Source organism: Peromyscus maniculatus, chromosome 2 (genome assembly GCF_049852395.1).
Source record: "Peromyscus maniculatus bairdii isolate BWxNUB_F1_BW_parent chromosome 2, HU_Pman_BW_mat_3.1, whole genome shotgun sequence".
In the NCBI taxonomy this organism is placed as follows: domain Eukaryota; kingdom Metazoa; phylum Chordata; class Mammalia; order Rodentia; family Cricetidae; genus Peromyscus; species Peromyscus maniculatus.
The window spans coordinates 144,507,799-144,525,238 of record NC_134853.1 but is presented as its reverse complement, the minus strand read 5'-3'; the positions used below and the strand labels follow the sequence as shown (position 1 = coordinate 144,525,238).

The 17,440-nt window shown below is 47.5% G+C and overlaps 1 long non-coding RNA gene across 1 annotated transcript; it reads right to left on the bottom strand.

The window, feature by feature from the left end:
- Positions 1 to 2,962: 2,962 nt before the first annotated feature.
- On the bottom strand, positions 2,963 to 6,661 carry LOC121827363 (uncharacterized). Its single transcript, XR_013049328.1, has 3 exons — positions 6,423 to 6,661; positions 4,322 to 4,399; positions 2,963 to 4,133 (listed from the first exon to the last, which is right to left on the bottom strand). It is a non-coding gene; the product is annotated as an uncharacterized LOC121827363 (long non-coding RNA).
- Between the last annotated feature and the right edge of the window lie 10,779 nt (positions 6,662 to 17,440).

Below are 17,440 nucleotides of genomic sequence, written 5' to 3'. Positions count from 1 at the left end.
AAAGACTGAGACAATGCTTTAAATTGGCAAGTTTTGTGACCATTTGCCACGCTGCAGTAGTGACAGGAGGAGAGAAACCCTGCTTATGTGATATGAGGTGGCATTGTGATGCCTGGAATTAGCGCACACCCACTAACCAACCTGGAAACAAAGCCCTCGTCAAGAGTGACAGTGTGGAGAACCGAAGCCCTTGAATGCTACGTCTGTTTTTGGTTTTTCTCTTTTGTCGTTGTTGGTTTTTTGTTTTGTTTTGTTTTTGTACTGGGGATTGGATCTGGGGCCTCGTGCATGCGTGTGAGGCAAGTGCTCTACTGCTGAGCTTATAGCCCCCAAAATCTAAGTCCTTGAGTGCGCCTCTAAATTAACCAACCACAAAACAGGCCCGTCTCAGGCTGGTGAAGTAGCTCGCTGGACAAATGTGCTTTCAGAACAAGCTTGACAGGAGAGGATTGACCCTGCAGAGTTGTCCTCCGACCTCCACACGCCCACACCTACAGCAGGCACACTCATAAACAATAATACATTCAAAGCCAAAACATTTTTAAGCAAGCCTGTCTCCAAAGTACTTCCCATATTGTCCAAGCCGATGCAAACTGAGTTTTCTGTGTGGCCCACAGCGTCTAACCCATCTGGGGACACATAACATAAACAAATGCATGAATTTGTTTTCCTTTTGAGAAACAGGAAAGGGAATGAGTTCTGGGCATGTTGGCATGGCCTTAATCCACTTAGGAAAGCAGAAGGAGACTTCAAAGTTCAGGGCAAGCATGGCCTCCCTAGGGGAGAGTTTCAGGTAAGAGTCAACATGTAGGAAGCTCTGAGGGTGCCTGCAGGAGCTGGCTTGTTGGAACTGTGAAAATGCCTCAGAGTAGCTACAAGGGATTGGGGAGGTGGACAGGATGCAAGGTGCAAGTCACAGGCATGTCATGGCCCGGGAGGCCAGGGAGAGGTGAGCCGTTCGGGGCCACAGTTGAAGTTCCTTCACACGCCCTTCCCAGCCCCACAGCTGAGGCAGAGGCACCAACATCTCCCTGAAAGGCAGTGTCCTCTGAGTACTCTTGGGAAAAGCACTTACCCATTTGTTCAGTCAATAAATTGTCTGTGGAGCACCCGCTAAATGCCAGAGGGACACCGTGGTAAACAGAAAGCAAGCTCTGAAGCTCCTGAGCCTCCTGAAAGCGAAGGCGGGCATTAACCACACAAACAAATGTGAGAGTAAAGCTTGTGGTCAGCACCGTGAGAGGTCCGGAGCAGTATGGCGCGTCCCAGGAGTGTGAGCAGGCTGGGAAGCCGGGCCAGGCAGCCTTCACCTGGGGGGTGTTGACTGGGCAAGTTCAGGGAGGTGGGAAGGGGAAAGACACTTGTTAGGCAAGGCCAGGGGAAGGGCTGTGTGGGGAAACAGCTGTGTGCCCATATCCAGAAGACCGGATAAATGTGACGGAGTCTGGGCTTCTGGAATGAAAGCCATGCCCACTGCCCAGCAGAACGGGCACTGGCTATTTGTTGAGTTAGACAAGATCCCTGAGACAGAGTTCCCATGAGGGGAACCCCACAGGCAAAGCCTGGGAAGGCTATGCTTAGGAACTTGGGTTTTATTCTCAGGGCCCTGGGGAACTGAAAGCCGTTAAATAGGGTGGTGATGTGATGAGGTTGGAATCCATTAGAACACTCTTGACTTCTGAGGGGGGACCTCATTGATTGGAGTCAGTTATACATACACTCGGAGGCAAGAAGTGGTTGCCAAGGTTTCCACAAAAAAATGACACAGGCCTAGATGGGAGATAGAGATGAAAAGAGGTGGGTTAATCAATGCAGTCAGTCCTTGAAGGAACAAGTGACTGGACCAGTGTGGTACACACACCTTTAATCCCAGCACTCAGAGGCAAGGCACGTGGACCTCTGAGCTCAGTACTAGCCTGGCATGCAGGAGTTCCAAGCCAACTGGAGCTACACAGTGAGACCCTGTCTCAGAAGATAAACATGGTCACACTGAGAGCTGGGGAGATGGTGTACCTGGTACCATGCAGCCCCAAGTTTGGACCCCAGCACGTGACCCACCAAGTCATTCACCTCACCTGCCCTGGAGATTGTTTTTAAGTGGGCAACACTTGATGTGGTCCTTACCGTAATAGAGGTCTATTAATAACTAAACAGTGTTACAAACACGTAATTACAGCTCTGCCGACCTGTAGGCAGCTAAGTATGTGGTGTTAGAAAGTGAGTAAGGCATCTGACCTGGTCGTGGAGATGAATTAGGACGTCCCTGGGAAAGAAGTGCTGGAGCTGAGATCCCGGAGAGTCCTAAGGCAAAGACATGGGTCCAGATAGAGGAAGCTAACCGTGCAAAGGCCCTGTGGTGAGCTTGGCCAGAGTAAATGGACCCTAGAAAGTGAGGGGAACATGGTCTCACAGAGCTGGGAAGGGCCAGCCCATTCGGGGAACCTGCCATGCAGGAGTCAGATGTTTATTGCAAGCACAATGGAAGCACTGTGTGATGGTTCATACCCGTGATTCCCACAATCCCTGGGCAGTCAGGCAGAAGAATCAGGAACTTGAGGCCAGCCTTGGCTACTTAGTGAGACTGTCTCAAAGAGCCCAAAAAGTAGCTGGTGATGGTGACGCTCGCCTTTAATCCCAGCACTGGGGAGGCAGCAGCAGGTGGATCTCTGTAAGTTTGAAGCCAGCCCTGTCTACAGAGCCGGTTCCGGGACAGCCAAGGCTACACACAGAAAAACCCTGTCTCAAAAAACAAACAAACAAAAAAGAACCAAATGTAAAACCCCTGGGGATGGGGACAGCATGATGACTCCTTGGTGAAGCCCTTGTTATGTGAGCTTGAGAGTTAGATCCACAGAACCCGTGTAAAGGTGCCGGGAAAGAAGAGATTCCAAAGCTGCCTCTGACCTCCCTGACACACACACACACACACACACACACACACACACACACACACACACACAATAATAATAAGTTATTTTTTATTAAAAGGAAACACCAGGAAGCTGCTGGGCAGGTTCAGCAGGTAGGGGACATACCCCGGTTATCAAGACTGCCACTTGGAAAAGGTTTTGGAGGAAGCCACGGTGGAGCTTCAGGCACTAACAGTGATCCTAGTGAAGAGATGCTGGGCACCTGGCCCAGTGCGGGGTGGAAAACCAAGAGGTGGAAACGCTCCCTGGACGTGGGGAGTGAAAAAGGAACGGGGACTAACGGTGAGTCCAAGCTTTTCAGGTTCCACCCTGCAGACGCAGGCGTTCACGAAGAAGGAACTGGAAGAGGACTTAAGGAGACACACTAATGTGTCCCACGGAGAAGCGTTCACTGTGCATGCTTAGAAGATGGATCTGACCCATGGCCAGGGAGAGGGAACCACACCGCAGTACATCTTAGAGGCCGCAGATTCGGGAAACTAAGGGTGGCTTCCCTGGCACAGCGGAGCTTTTCCGGGAAGTCCTGGGGCAAGGGCCTATTCGACAGAACTGGCTGGGCCTGAAAGGAGATTGGCTCAAGATCTGATTTCCTGGTTTCCTTGCCAGAAAACTTAGGAATGTCCGGTCTATTCCAGGCTCTGAACTTCTCTGAGGAGATCTGAGGTGGAGGCAGGGGCCCAGCCCTTTAGAGAACTCTGCTTTTCCCTAGAGCTGCCCTTTTCCCCCAACAGGGCCAGACGAGGCAGAACCAGGAGGCCACAGCATGCCCTCGGCTCCGATTCCAGCCGCCAACGTTCCTGAACCCTGGCTCTCTTACAACACCTCCCCCAACCCTTACACACGCTTTCTGTACCACGACTCCCCAGGCTCGCTGGATGTGCCCTCCCACCCAGTCCCCCAACTGCTCTCAAAAGACCATTCACTGTAGGCCCTTTGCGGGCACCCGCTCCTCCCCATCCACAGGCATCTGGCGCCTCCTGGTGGTCAAATGAGCTCGTACAGATGGAAGAATTGTCAGCGGCAGGCACTGTCCGTCCATCCGGCTTCTTGCCAGGCTCTTTTAGCCTAGCGTCCTGATTTTGTCAGCTTGTTTCCTCACCTGCAGATAGGGGCTTGTGATGGAGCAAAGCCATCCTTGAATTAACACATAGGAATCTTGACAGTCGAGCTGGGCATGGTGGCACATGACTACAACCTCAGAACCTGGAAAGTAAAAGCAGGAGTATTAAGGGCGCAGGGTGATCTGCTGCTGCTCTCGTGAGTTCGAGGCCAGTCTGAGCTATATTCGTCCTTGTTAGTTGTGAAGCCTCTCCCCCCTGTAGGGACTGTGACATCCTCAACCCCCCTGGTTACTACCAACCCCTTCCCCAGATCACTTCGGACAGCCTTACTAGAAATGCCCAGATTGGCCAGAACATTGGGCACGAATCTGGCATCAGTAGGACCAGGTTCTTGACTTCCTTTGCTGGCTAGAAATGGAAAGAAACACATAATTATGCTAGGGTGTGACAAAACGAGGCAAGAGGTGTTCTAGGACCTGAAAGAAAAATAGTTATCCAGGTTCCAGAGAGGAGATGGCACAGGAGGCCTACCACTGAAGCCTGAAAAGGTCCTTAGAACCAAGAGCTGAAGACTTGAATGCTTCCCAGGGGACAAATTCAGCATTCAGTTCTGGTCTACAGTTTCCAGGGCATATTAGATCCCAAACTCTAGGAGGTACCTCCCAAGGATAAGATAATGGGCAAACTCAGTGATAAAAGTCTATTAGCACATATACGGGGCTGGGGAGATGGCTCAGTGGTTAAGAAATCATTACTGCTTGTAACTCCAGCTCCAGGGGATGCCTCTGTCCTCTTCAGGTACATGCACACACACACACACACACACACACACACACACACACACACAAATAATAAAAATATTTTGTAAACAAAACCAGAGAAGCTGGGTGTTGGTGGCCCACGCCTTTAATCCCAGCACTCGGGAGGCAGAGCCAGGTGGATCTCTGTGAGTTCGAGGCCAGCCTGGGCTGCCAAGTGAGCTCCAGGAAAGGCGCAAAACTACACAGAGAAATCCTGTCTCGAAAAAAAAAAAAAAAAAAAAAAAGGGCTGGAGAGATGGCTCAGCAGTTCAGAGCACTGGCTGCTCTTCCAGAGGACCTGAGTTTAATTCCCAGCAACCACATGGTGGCTCACAAACATCTGTAATGAGATCTGGTGCCCTCTTCTGGCCTGCAAAGACACTTGCAGGCAGAACACTGTATACATAATAAATAAAATAAATCTTAAAAAAAATATTTTGTAAAAAAGAACATATATAGGGGATTGGAGAGATGGCTCAGTGGTTAAGAGTACTGACTGCTCTTCCAGAGGACCCGGGTTCAATTCCCAGCACCCACACATCAGCTCACAACTGTCTATAACTCCTGTTCTGGAGGATCCAACAACCTCACACAGACATACATGCAGGCCAAGCACCAATGTCCATAAAATAAAAATAAATAATTAATTAAAAAAGAACATACATAGAAATTACTAAATTTCTGGACAGTGGTGGCACAGGCCTTTTAATCCCAATACCCCATAGGCAGAGGCTGGCAGATCTCTGAGCTGAGTTCAAGGCTAGCCTGGTCTACAAATCGAGTTCCAGGACAGCCAGGGCTAAACAAACAAACAAACAAAAAACAAAACAAAACCCTAAATGTTGCTTTCTTTTTGACAATCACCTTGAACTAGCATGTTAAAAGGTGTCAGTTTTGTTGTTTTGTGTTTGTTTTTTGAGACAGGGTTTCTCTGCATAGCCCTGGCTATCCTGGAACTCCCTTTGTATACCAGGCTAGCCTTAAACTCATAGATCTGTATTTTAAAAATTAAAATAAAATAGCTGGACAGTGGTGTCGCACGCCTTTAATCCCAGCATTTGGGAGGCAGAGCCAGGCAGATCTCTGTGAGTTCAAGGCCTGGTCTGCAGAGCGAGATCCAGGACAGGCTCCAAAACAACACAGAGAAACCCTGTCTCAAAACAAATATAAAATAAAATAAAATAGTTTTAAAATACCTTTCTAAGTTCTGGGGACGTAACTCCCTTGGTAGAGTGTTTGCCTAGTATACATGAAACCCTGGATTTGGTCCCCAACACCACATAAAATGAGTGTGGGGTATACGCCTGTAATCCCAACATTCAGGAGGTAGAGGCAAGAGGATCAGGAATTTAAGATCATCCTTGACTACAAAGCCAGCCTAGGCTATATAGGATTATCTCAAATAAATAAATAAAATAGTAAAACTACATCTCTCTGAAAATAATGTTTTATTGTTCTGAGTTATAAATGGCTCTAGAAATTGGTGTGTGTGTGTGTGTGTGTGTGTGTGTGTGTGTGTGTGTTTGTGTGTGTGTTTCTGTCTGTTATGCACGTCTACACTTTGTGTGTGCAGGTATGAAGGGCAAATGTCACCTCTGGGTGTGGGTCTCTGCAGTGAATGGGGAACTTGCCTTTTGGTCAGTCTGGCCGGCCGGAGGGTCTGTTTGTCTCTGCTTCCCCACCTCTCCGTGCTGGAGTTACTGGTGAGCGCTGCCACTCCCGGCGTCCTGCATGGGTGCTGAGGATGAACTCAGGTCCTCGTCCTTGTGCAGAAAACACCTGTACCTGCTGAGCATCCCCACAGCCTTCCACCCTTGCTCTCAAAGTAATCTCTCTGTAGTTTGGAATCATTTGAGCACTTTGAACTCACCTGGTGTTTCAGAGAAACAGCATGAGGAGGGAAGAGTTAATATGTTCTGATTCTAAAATTCCGTGTGATGTTTGCATTAATTTAAAGCTTACTTATATGTTACTACAGCTTAATAGTAACACATTTTCTGTGAAACCTTTTTGGGAGAGGGGTTTCGAGACAGATTTCTCTGTGTAACAGCTCTGGCTGTCCTGGAACTCACTCTGTAGACCAGGCTGGCCTCAAACTCACAGAGATCTGCCAGTCTTTCCCAAGGGCTAGGATTAAAGGCGTGCATCACCACCACCTGGCTGGTTTGATTTTTTTGAGACAAGGTCTAACTGTGTATGCAGCTCTGGCTGGTCCAGAATTTGCTATGTAGACTAGGCTGGCCTCAAACTCACAGACATCTGTCTGCCTTCCCCCAACCCAAGTGCTGGGCTTAAAGGTATGAGTCACCACAATCTGCTTAAAATCTGCTTAAATAAGTACTTTTTTTTAAAAAAAAGTTGTTATTTGGAGAGAGGGAGAGAGAGAGAGAGAGAGAGAGAGAGAGAGAGAGAGAGAGAGAGAGAATGTGTGTGTGTGTGTGTGTGTCTGTGTGTCTGTGTGTCTGTGTGTGTCTGTTTCTGTGTGTTCTACAACTGAGCTGCATCCCAAGGACAGAATTTAAGTGTGTAGAACTTGGTCTGGGACGTGAAATCTTTCTACCCTCCCAAGCATTGAGCTTACAGATGTGTTCCACTCACACCTATTTTTCCAAATAACGTCTTTAAAATTTAGCTATGTTCTTTGCTACAGTGGTTAACATTTGTAATCCCAGCACTCAGGAGATTGAGCCACAATTGTGAGTTCAAGGCCAGCCTGGACTACATAGCTAGACCTCAAAAATTAATTAAAAAGAACAAAAATTAAGTAAGCTATCTATCTGAGATGTAGATTAGCTGTAGAGTATTTACTCAGCATGAGGTCCTGGTTACCATTTCTAGCACTGCAAATGAAGAAAAATGTACCAGTTTTACCCTTTTATCTCTCACCTCCTTTTAGGATAATATCTTGATATACTGTAGAGTGGGCTGGCCTCAAACTCACAATCCTCCTGCCTTGTGCCTCCTGGGTGCTCGGATTACAGGTATGAAACACTATACTTAGTTCATTTAATTTTTGTTTTTTTATTTTATTAAACGGGATTACATAAATACATAAGGTGTTTTGTTTCAGACAGGTTCCTCTATAGAACAGGTTGGGTTTGAACTCACGATATAGACAAGAATGACCTTTAACCTCTGATCCTTCAGCCTCCCATGACTGAGTACTGTGTGTGTGTGTGTATGCCACCACATCTAGATTTTTTGTTTTTATTTTATTTTATTATTTATTTATTGAGACAGGGTTTCTCTGTGTAGCTTTGGAGCCTGTCCTGGAACTCGCTTTGTAGACCAGGCTGGCCTCAAACTCATAGAGATCTGCCTGCCTCCGCTTCCAAAGTGCTTGGGTTAAAGGCATGCGCCACCACTGCCCAGCTTCATTTAAATTATTTTTGAGTGTACATTTGGTGGCATTAAATGTATTCATATTGTTGTGCAACTATGACCATCATCCAACCTTTCTATATTCCCAAACTGAAAATATCTATTGAACTGTATCTATTACTTTGTGTCTATATAAACCTGACTGATAGCTGGGCGATGGTGGTGCACACCTTTAATCCCAGCACTCTGAAAGCAGAGGCAGGAGGGTCTCTGTGATTTCAAGGCCAGCCTGGTCTACAGAGTGAGTTCCAGGACAGGCTGCAAAGGTACACAGAGAAAGCCTGTCTCATAAACAAACAACAAGCAAACAAACAAACCTGACTGATTTGATGTTGGTGGAGCTGGGGAAATAGCTCAGCTGGTAGAGTGAGGAATCCCTAGGTTTGATTCCCGCTACCACATAAACTAGGCATGGTAATTAATACATGCCTATAATCTCAGCATTTGAGATTATCCTCTGCTACATGGCAAATTTGAGACTAGCCTGGGCTACATAAGACTTGTCTAAAAAGATAGGCAATAGTATCTTTTTTTATTTATTTTATTTTTTTTTATTTTTGGTTTTTCGAGACTATAAATTCCTGGCTGTCCTGGAACTAGCTTTGTAGACCAGGCTGGCCTCAAACTCACAGAGATCCGCCTGGCTCTGCCTCCCGAATGCTGGGATTAAAGGCGTGCGCCACCACCGCCCGGCTCTTTATTTTTTACTTAGTTTTTTTGGGGGCGGGGGAGGCTTTTTCAAGACAGGGTTTTTCTGTGTAACTGTCCTGGCTGTCCTGGAGCTCACTTTGTAGACCAGGCTGGCCTCGAACTCACATAGATCCACCTGTCTCTGCCTCCCCAGAGCTGGGGTTAAAGGTATGCACCACCAACCCAGCTCCATCTTATTTTTTTCAGACTGTCCAGTAACTGAGAGCACACCCTTTCAATTAGAGTAGGTGGCTAGTCCCTGGGTTCCTCATATCTCTGCCCCCAAACTTGGGGTTACAGATGTGTGTCCTGCCGTTATGTCCAGCTTTTCCATGGGTGCTAGGCACCTGAGCTCAGGACCTCACGCTTCACCGTCTGAGCCGTCTTCATAGCCCTGATTGTTTCTGAGGAACTGTTTTTAAAAGTCAAGGTCTCCATGAAGTCTAGGCTAGACTCCAACTTTAAATCCACTAAATACTAGTCTGCCTAAATACTAGGATCACAGGCTTGAGCCATCATGCCTGGTAACTCTGGGTTCCTCCTCCTCTTCTTCTAACACAGGGTTTCACTGTGTAGCCCTGGCTGTTCTGGAACTCACTCTGTAGACCAGGCTGGCCTCGAACTCAGAGATCCCCCTGCCTCTTCCTCTCAAGTGCTGGGTTTAAAGGTGTGTGCACCCCTACCATCTGGCAACTCTGGCTTCTTAGACAAGTAGATTGACACAATATCTCATGACTGTTTAATCTCACTTAGGATAATATGCTCACACTTTGACCGTATTGTGGCTTATGTTGGAATTCCCTTACTTTATTATTATTAGTTTTAGTTTTTCAAGACAGGGTTTCTCCGTGTAGTTTTGGTGCCTGACCTGGATCTTGCTCTGTAGATCAGGCTGGCCTCAAACTCACAGAGATCTGCCTGGCTCTGCCTCCCGAGTGCTGGGATTAAAGGCGTGCGCCAACGCCACCACCACCGGCCTGGCTGGAATTCAGGTATGTGTGAGATAACGTCTTATTTACCCCCTCTGTGCTCCTCCCTTCTGGCTGCTGAGAACATCGATGCTGTGAACATGGGTATCCAAGTCTGTTTGAGTCCTTGGTCTTCAGGTCTTTTGGGCATACATCCAAAAGTGGAATTACCGGATCATATGGCAATACTATTTTTAATGTATTGAGGAACTGCCATACCTTTCTGCACACAGCTGTGCCACTTGATCCTCCTCCTTTGGCAATGGGCAAAGGCACTAACCTTTGCACATCCCTGTAAACACATTTTTTTTAAATATTGACAGATACCCCATTGAGCATGAAGAAGCAACTCACTGTGTTTTGTTTCACTGTGGTTTTTATTTGCATTTGGTGATGTTCAGCATCTATTTCTGCACACATGGATCATATTTTAGAGAAATGTCAAATCCTTTGCCCACTTTTAAATTAGGTTTTATAGCTGGGCATGGTGGCACATGTCTTTAATCACTCAGGAGGCAGAGGCAGGAAGGTTATTGTAAGTTCCAGGTCAGCCAGGGATATATAGCTGAGACTTTGTCTTAAAAAACTATTTACTGGGGCTGGAGAGGTGGCTCAGCAGTTAAGAGCATTGGCTGTTCTTCTAAAGGACCTGGATTTAATTCTCAGCATCCACATGGCTGCTTACAAACTGCCTATAACTCTACTTCCAGGGGATCTGACACCCTCACACAGACATCCATGCATGCAAAACACCAATGCACATAAAATAAAAATAAATAAATCATTAAAAAAAAGTATTTATTAAGCTGGGCAGTGGTGGCATACACCTTTTTTGGGGGGGGTGTTTCGAGACAGGGTTTCTCTGTGTAGCTTTGTGCCTTTCCTGGAACTCACTTGGTAGCCCAGGCTGGCCTCGAACTCACAGAGATCCGCCTGGCTCTGCCTCCCGAGTGCTGGGATTAAAGGTGTGCACCACCACCACCACCACCACCACCACCACCACCACCACCACCACCACCCTGCTTGGCATACACCTTTAACCCCAGCACTCGGGAGGCCGAGGCAGGCAGATCTCTTGTGAGATCAAGACCAGCCCAGTCTACAGAGTGAGTTCCAGGACAGCCAAGGCTACACAGAGAAAGCCTGTCTCAAAACATAACAAAATAAAAATTATTTATTACTCTGTGAGCATGTGTGCATGCATGCCGCATACACATGAGCATTCACATTTGCTAAGACACATGTATGGAGGGCAGAACAACTTCATGGAGAAAACTCTTGCTTCTCATCTTTACATGGGTTCTGAAGATCAAACTGAGGTCACCAGGCTTACTCAGCAAGCATTTTTATCTGCTGAGCCATCTTGCCAGCCCACAAATAGAATCCTGTTGTATAAGAACAGGCCAGACAGGTGTAGTGGCGCACGCCTTTAGTCCCAGCACTCAGGAGGCAGAGGCAGTTGGGTCTCTGTGAGTTTAAGGCCAGCTTGGTCTGTAAAGAGAGTTTCAGGCCACACAGTGAGACTCTGTCTCAACTGCCCCCCTCCCCAACAAAAAAAATACCCAGTCCATATAATAGGTCATCTCTGCCTGCTGGATGTCTGGACTTAAATGTCTCCTCTCCCCTTCTGAAAACAAGGTTTCTCTGTGTAGTCCTGACTGTCCCGGAACTCACTATGTAGACCAGGCTGGCCTTAAATTTAGAGATTGGCCTGCCTCTGCCTCCCAAGTCTGCGATTAAAGGCTAACTTGAATGTTTGGACTTAATTCAAGTCTGAACTTAGAAGTCCCTTCCTGAGCCGGGCGGTGGTGGCGCACGCCTTTAGTCCCAGCACTCGGGAGGCAGAGGCAGGCGGATCTTTGTGAGTTCGAGGCCAGCCTGGGCTACCAAGTGAGTTCCAGGAAAGGCGCAAATCTACACAGAGAAACCCTGTCTCGAAAAACCAAAAAAAAAAAAAAAAAGAAGTCCCTTCCTGAAAACAGGACCAGAAGCCACCAGCTGCCGAAGCCAGGGGGGGTGGGGGGTGGGGGGGCGGTCACCCTTACTCCTGCCTCAGCTCTGAGTCTGTCTCCAGTGTCTTCACTTACTCCAGACTCTCATCACGTCTACCACTCTAGAAAGAGCACTGGGGCTCCACCAGCCCAGCCTCTGCACTGCGCCCACAGGATGCCTGGATGCCCCCTCCTTAGGTCCTTCCCAGAATCCTCACTGCCCTCAGAAGAAAAGGCTGGATCAATGGAGTAGCATCCAGAAGGCTTCTTACCTGTGGCTCTTATGCTCATCCTTGTGTGTTTCCACCACGCTGGACTCAAGATCCCTGGACAGGGACTGGGAAGATAGCTCTGTGGGTAAAGTACTTGCCCTGAAAGTGTCAGATAACAGAGTTCAAACCCCCAGAACCCGTACAAAGGCTGGACACCATAGAGCACCCATCTAAAATCCTATCACTCTTATGGTGAGACTGGAGGCAGACAGGAAGATCCTGGAAACTCATGGCCAGCCAGTTACTCCGGAGTGTGCAGGAATGAACAATGAAGAGACCCTGTCTCAAACAAAGTGAATAGTGAGAACTGACACTTAAAATTGTCGTCTGACCTCCACATGTGCTACAACATGTGTCTGCACACATATGCACACACTGCACATCCTCACAAAGACTCCTCTCCAAGTCTCAGGGCCTTTGACAATCTGTCTGTGTGCCTGGGACACTACCTGCCTGTCCTCTGGTGGTTGGTTCAAATCTTTTTTTTTTTTTTTTTCAAAAACCCCCAGAAATATACTACATAATGCTCTATTAACTTTGAATTTTCTTTCTTTCTTTCTTTCTTTCTTTCTTTTTTTTTTTTTTTTTGGTTTTTCGAGACAGGGTTTCTCTGTGTAGCTTTGCGCCTTTCCTGGAGCTCACTTGGTAGCCCAGGCTGGCCTCGAACTCACAGAGATCCGCCTGGCTCTGCCTCCCGAGTGCTGGGACTAAAGGCGTGCGCCGCCACCACCGCCCGGCTTCTTTTTTTTTTTTTTTAAGATTTATTTATTACGTCTCTTATTACAGATGGTTGTGAGCCACCATGTGGGTGCTGGGAATTGAACTCAGGATCTCTGGAAGAACAGCCAGTGTTCTTAACCTCTGAGCCATCTCTCCAGCCCGGATGGTTCAAATCTTAATTCAGCCTTCTCCAGGAGGCTCCCTCTGACCCCAGCGTTCTGGACCACCCTAGGACTACAAGCACCTCCTTGTCACTGTTTGCCTTATAAGGCTCCTCTGCCAGAATGTGAGTCATAGCAGCCTAACTGATCCAGTCTGGCACTCCACAGCATCCTTCCCAGCCCAGTGTTGGCACGCAGTAGGCTCTGTCCATGTGCAGTAAGGACAGACAGGGCAACAGGAGCAACACAGTGGAAGCCAGAAGAGGCTGTAGAACATGGGCTGCTGGAGTTCCTGCTGTGCGCCGTGAAGAAGGGGAAGATGTTGCCATGTACCCTAGGAGTGAGGCAGGGATCATGGTAAGTCAGGAAGCCTGCTTTCTCTCCCACATGAAAACTACTGCTGTAAAACACTGACCATGGCTAAGGAGAGGTAGAAGCCAGTGTGGACCGGAGGTGGCCAGACTGGAGGCAGGAGGATAGGGAGGAAGCTGTGGCAAGAAAGTTCCCAGGCTCCACCCCAATCTGAAGTAATGCTTACTCCTATGTAAGAGGTTGAATTAAGTCACGATAGGGAGACGGCTCAGCAGGTCGAAGCTCTAGCCACGTGAGCACACCACAGCCTTTGTGTGGAGGTCAGAGAACAACTTTCTCGGTCCCCAGAACCCACATAAAAAGTCCAGTGCTGCTGGGCAGTGGTGGCGCACGCCTTGAATCCCAGCAGTTAGGAGGCAGAGGCAGGCAGATCTCTCTGAGTTCAAGGCCAGCCTGGTTTATAGGGTGAGTTCCAGGACAGTCAGGGCTACACAGAGAAACCCTGTCTCAAAAAACAAAACAAACAGAAAAAGCCAAGTGCAGCTGTGCGTATCTGTAACCTTGTCATTTCAAGGCAAGACTGGAGGCAGAGACACAATTTCCCAGGAGCTTTCAGGCCAGCTAGCCGGGAAAGCACACCACAGCAGCAGAAACACAAGAGGCCCTAGCTTAGCAAGATGCAGGGCGAGAACTGACTTCCACCCCAAACTGTGTAGTGCACCTGCACTCTCTCACACATAGTAAGTGAGTAAGTAAGTAAGCAAGTAAGTAAGTAAATAAATAAATAAATAAATAAATTCTTTTGAGACAGCGTCATACTCCAAGGCTAGCCTAACCCACCTCACAGAGAGAGATACACCTGCCTTTGCCTCACAACTGCTGGGATTAAAGGTGTGTCCCAGCATGCTGGGCACAAATAAATGTTTTTAAAGTAGAAATAAAGCTAATGAGAAGGCTCAGCTGGTAAAGATGAGCCATGAAACCCAGCAATCTGAGTTCTATGGACTCCGTAAGTTGTCCTCTGACCTCCACACACATGCCATGGCAGGCACACTCATGTACACACACGCACAATAATAAATAAAATAAAGGGTAGGGAGATGGCTCAGCAGTTTAGAGTCCTGGCTATGCTTCTAGGGGACCTGAGTTCCTTTCCTGATACCTAATTGGCAGCTCAGACTATCTGTTAACTCCAGTTCCAGAGGATCCAGTGCCCTCTTCTGGCTTCCTCTGGTATTGCATGCATGTGGTGTACAGACATACTTGCAGGCAAAAACATCCCTACACTCAAAAATTAAAAAAAAAAAAAAATTTAAAGTGAAAATGATAAAGGAAAACAGATCCTCTGAAGTTGTCCTTACCCCAATGCGAGCAGTGTTAGACACTTTTCCCGTGTCCACACCTATAGCTACTAGAAAAAAAAAAACATGGAAAGGATTAAGGGTTCCCCAGTGGTGCTGCGGAACTGAACACATTAAAATAAGTGCTCTGCTAGGCCATGGTGGTGTACTCCTTTAATCCCAGTACTCGGGAAGCAGAGCCAGGCAGATTTCTAAGTTTCTGGTCTACAGAGTGAGTTCCAGGACAGCCAGGACTACACAGAGAAGCCTTGTATCAAAAACAAAAACAAAATGAACAATAACACTCCAAGTGCCTCAGGCAGACATGATGGCACATAGAAGTGATCTTGGTAGTCAGAAGGCTGTGGAGAATCTTCAGGACAATTTCAAATTCAAGGCCAGTTTGGGTGTCTCTAGCTAATCTGGAACTCAATTTGTAGACCAGGCTAGCCTCAAACTTATAGAGATCTGCCTGCCTCTCCTTCCCACCTGGGTGCTAGGATAAAAGGTGTGTGCTACCATGCCTGGGCTTTTTTAAAATTTATTTTATTTTAAGATTTATTTATTTATTTTGTATACAGCATATATGACTGCAGGCCAGAAGAGGGCACCAGATCTCATTATGGATGGTTGTGAGCCACCATGTGGTTGCTGGGAATTGAACTCAGGTCCTCTGGAAGAGCAGTCAGTGCTCTTAACCTCTGAGCCATCTCTCCAGCCCCTATTTTATTTTATTTTTAAAATAGGGATTCTTGTGCCTCAGGCTGGCCGTGAATTTTAGATTTTGCCACCTCAGCTTCACAAGTTCGGATGTAGAGGCATACACCAGCATGGGCTGGGGCATACTTGAGCTAAAAAAATCTAAATTGAGCATGGTGCCTCATACCTTTAATACTAGAACTGGGGAGGCACAGGCAGGCTGACCTCTGTGAGTTTGAGGCCAGCCTGGTCTACACTATAAGTTCTGGGTCCAGAAAAGAGTATACACAGTGAGATCCCATCTCAAAAATCATTTGCTACTTTCTTTAAAAGTAAAAATAAATAATAAATAAATTCCTCGCCAAAAAAAGTTAAAAAAAAAAAGCATTTTCCTACTTTTCTGGACCTAGCATCTTATATTTTACTAAGCAACCCTACCCACTCCCAGTCCTCAATCTGCCCCCTCCTGATATATTGTGCACCCCAATAAACTTATCTGGGGACAGAGCCACTAGATAGACATAGAAGCCAGGCATGGTGGCACTCACACCTTTAATCCCAGGACTTGAGATCTCATGTCTTGCTTGGGAAAGACACATGCCTTTAATCCCAGGAAGTGGTGGCAGGAAGCAGAAAGGTATATAAGGCGTGAGGACCAGGAACTTGAGGTCTTTTTAAACTTTAAGGCTTTTGAGCAGCAGTTCAGCTGAGATCCATTTGGGTGAGGACTCAAAGGCTTCCAGTTTGAGGAAACAAGATCAACTGAGAAGTTGGCGAGGTGAGGTTGGATGTAGCTTGTTCTGTTTCTCTGATTTTTCTGTTCACCCCAATACCTGGCTCCAAGTTTTTTTGTTTTTGTTTTTGTTTTTGTTTTGTTTTTCGAGACAGGGTTTCTCTGTGTAGCTTTGCGCCTTTTCCTGGAACTCAAAAGTTTTTTTTTTTTTTTTTTTTTTTTTTAATAAGACCATCCAGTGTAGGGTGATGGTGGCACACGCCTTTAATCCCAGCACTTGGGAGGCAGAGGCAGGTGGATCTCTGTGAGTTTGAGGCCAGCCTGGTCTACAGAGTGAGATCCAGGAAAGGCGCAAAGCTACACAGAGAAACCCTGTCTCGAAAAAACAAAACAAAACAAAAAAGACCATCTAGCGATTCGCGTTACATCCTCCTGTTTACCTCACTAGCCCTTCCCTTCCTGCAGTGTGTACTTTTTATTCTCATTTGACTAAAATTGTACTTCAGAAGTCCTTAGGGGCTAGGGTATGACTCAGTAGTAGCCGGTGTACAGCATTGGCTGTAGGACCCTGGTCTTGCTGAGTACCTGGCCCTGGGCCACACTAGCCTGGCACACAGCAACCTAAGCCATTAGGGCCTGTCAGGTGATCTGAGTGGGAGGCCGAAGCATGCCACTCTGAAGGCAGGCCCTGGTGACAGGGACCAGTTACTAGGCTATGTGGTAAATTCTGAGAGTCAATACTTTGAACCACGTCCTGGCTCTGGACATTGCACTCCGGGTTCTGAAAACTAGGCCCAGGGCAGAGGTCACAGACCTCAGGTCTTTTGACCCTAGAGGGTACTAGGCTTGGTGGCAGTCCTGAGCTTGCTGTCACTTGCTTGAGGACCTACCCAGTTCCCAAACAGCTGTCCTACCCTCCCCAAATAGCTGTTTGTAACAGCTATTGAACTAGCCTAGAGGAGAAATTTAGGGAGCTTGGCAGGAGGGGGTCAATGGGGAGGGCACAGAGGGTCGGACACACAGACTTAGTCCTTGGTCCTGGGGTCATGAGCCTGGCTAGAGCTCCAAGCCTCTCAGGGGGCCCTCACAGTTAGGGAAAGATGGGGTGGGTGGGAAGAGTGGAGACCTTCCAGGTTCCCTGTCTTTTCATCCACCCCCTTGGCCTGCCTCGTGGCTCAGCTCCCCTGCAGAGGTAGCTGGAGTTCCTGTGGGTGAGGAGTACACATGTGCAAGGCTTGGGCTGGACTCAGAACATAAGGATCCTACCAGAACAGATGGCAAGATGCAGAATGAGGAACAGAGACCAGATAAACAGAGGGACAAACAGGGACATCACCAAAGAGACGACCACAGGAGTCGGTCAGAGGCTAAATAAGAGTTGG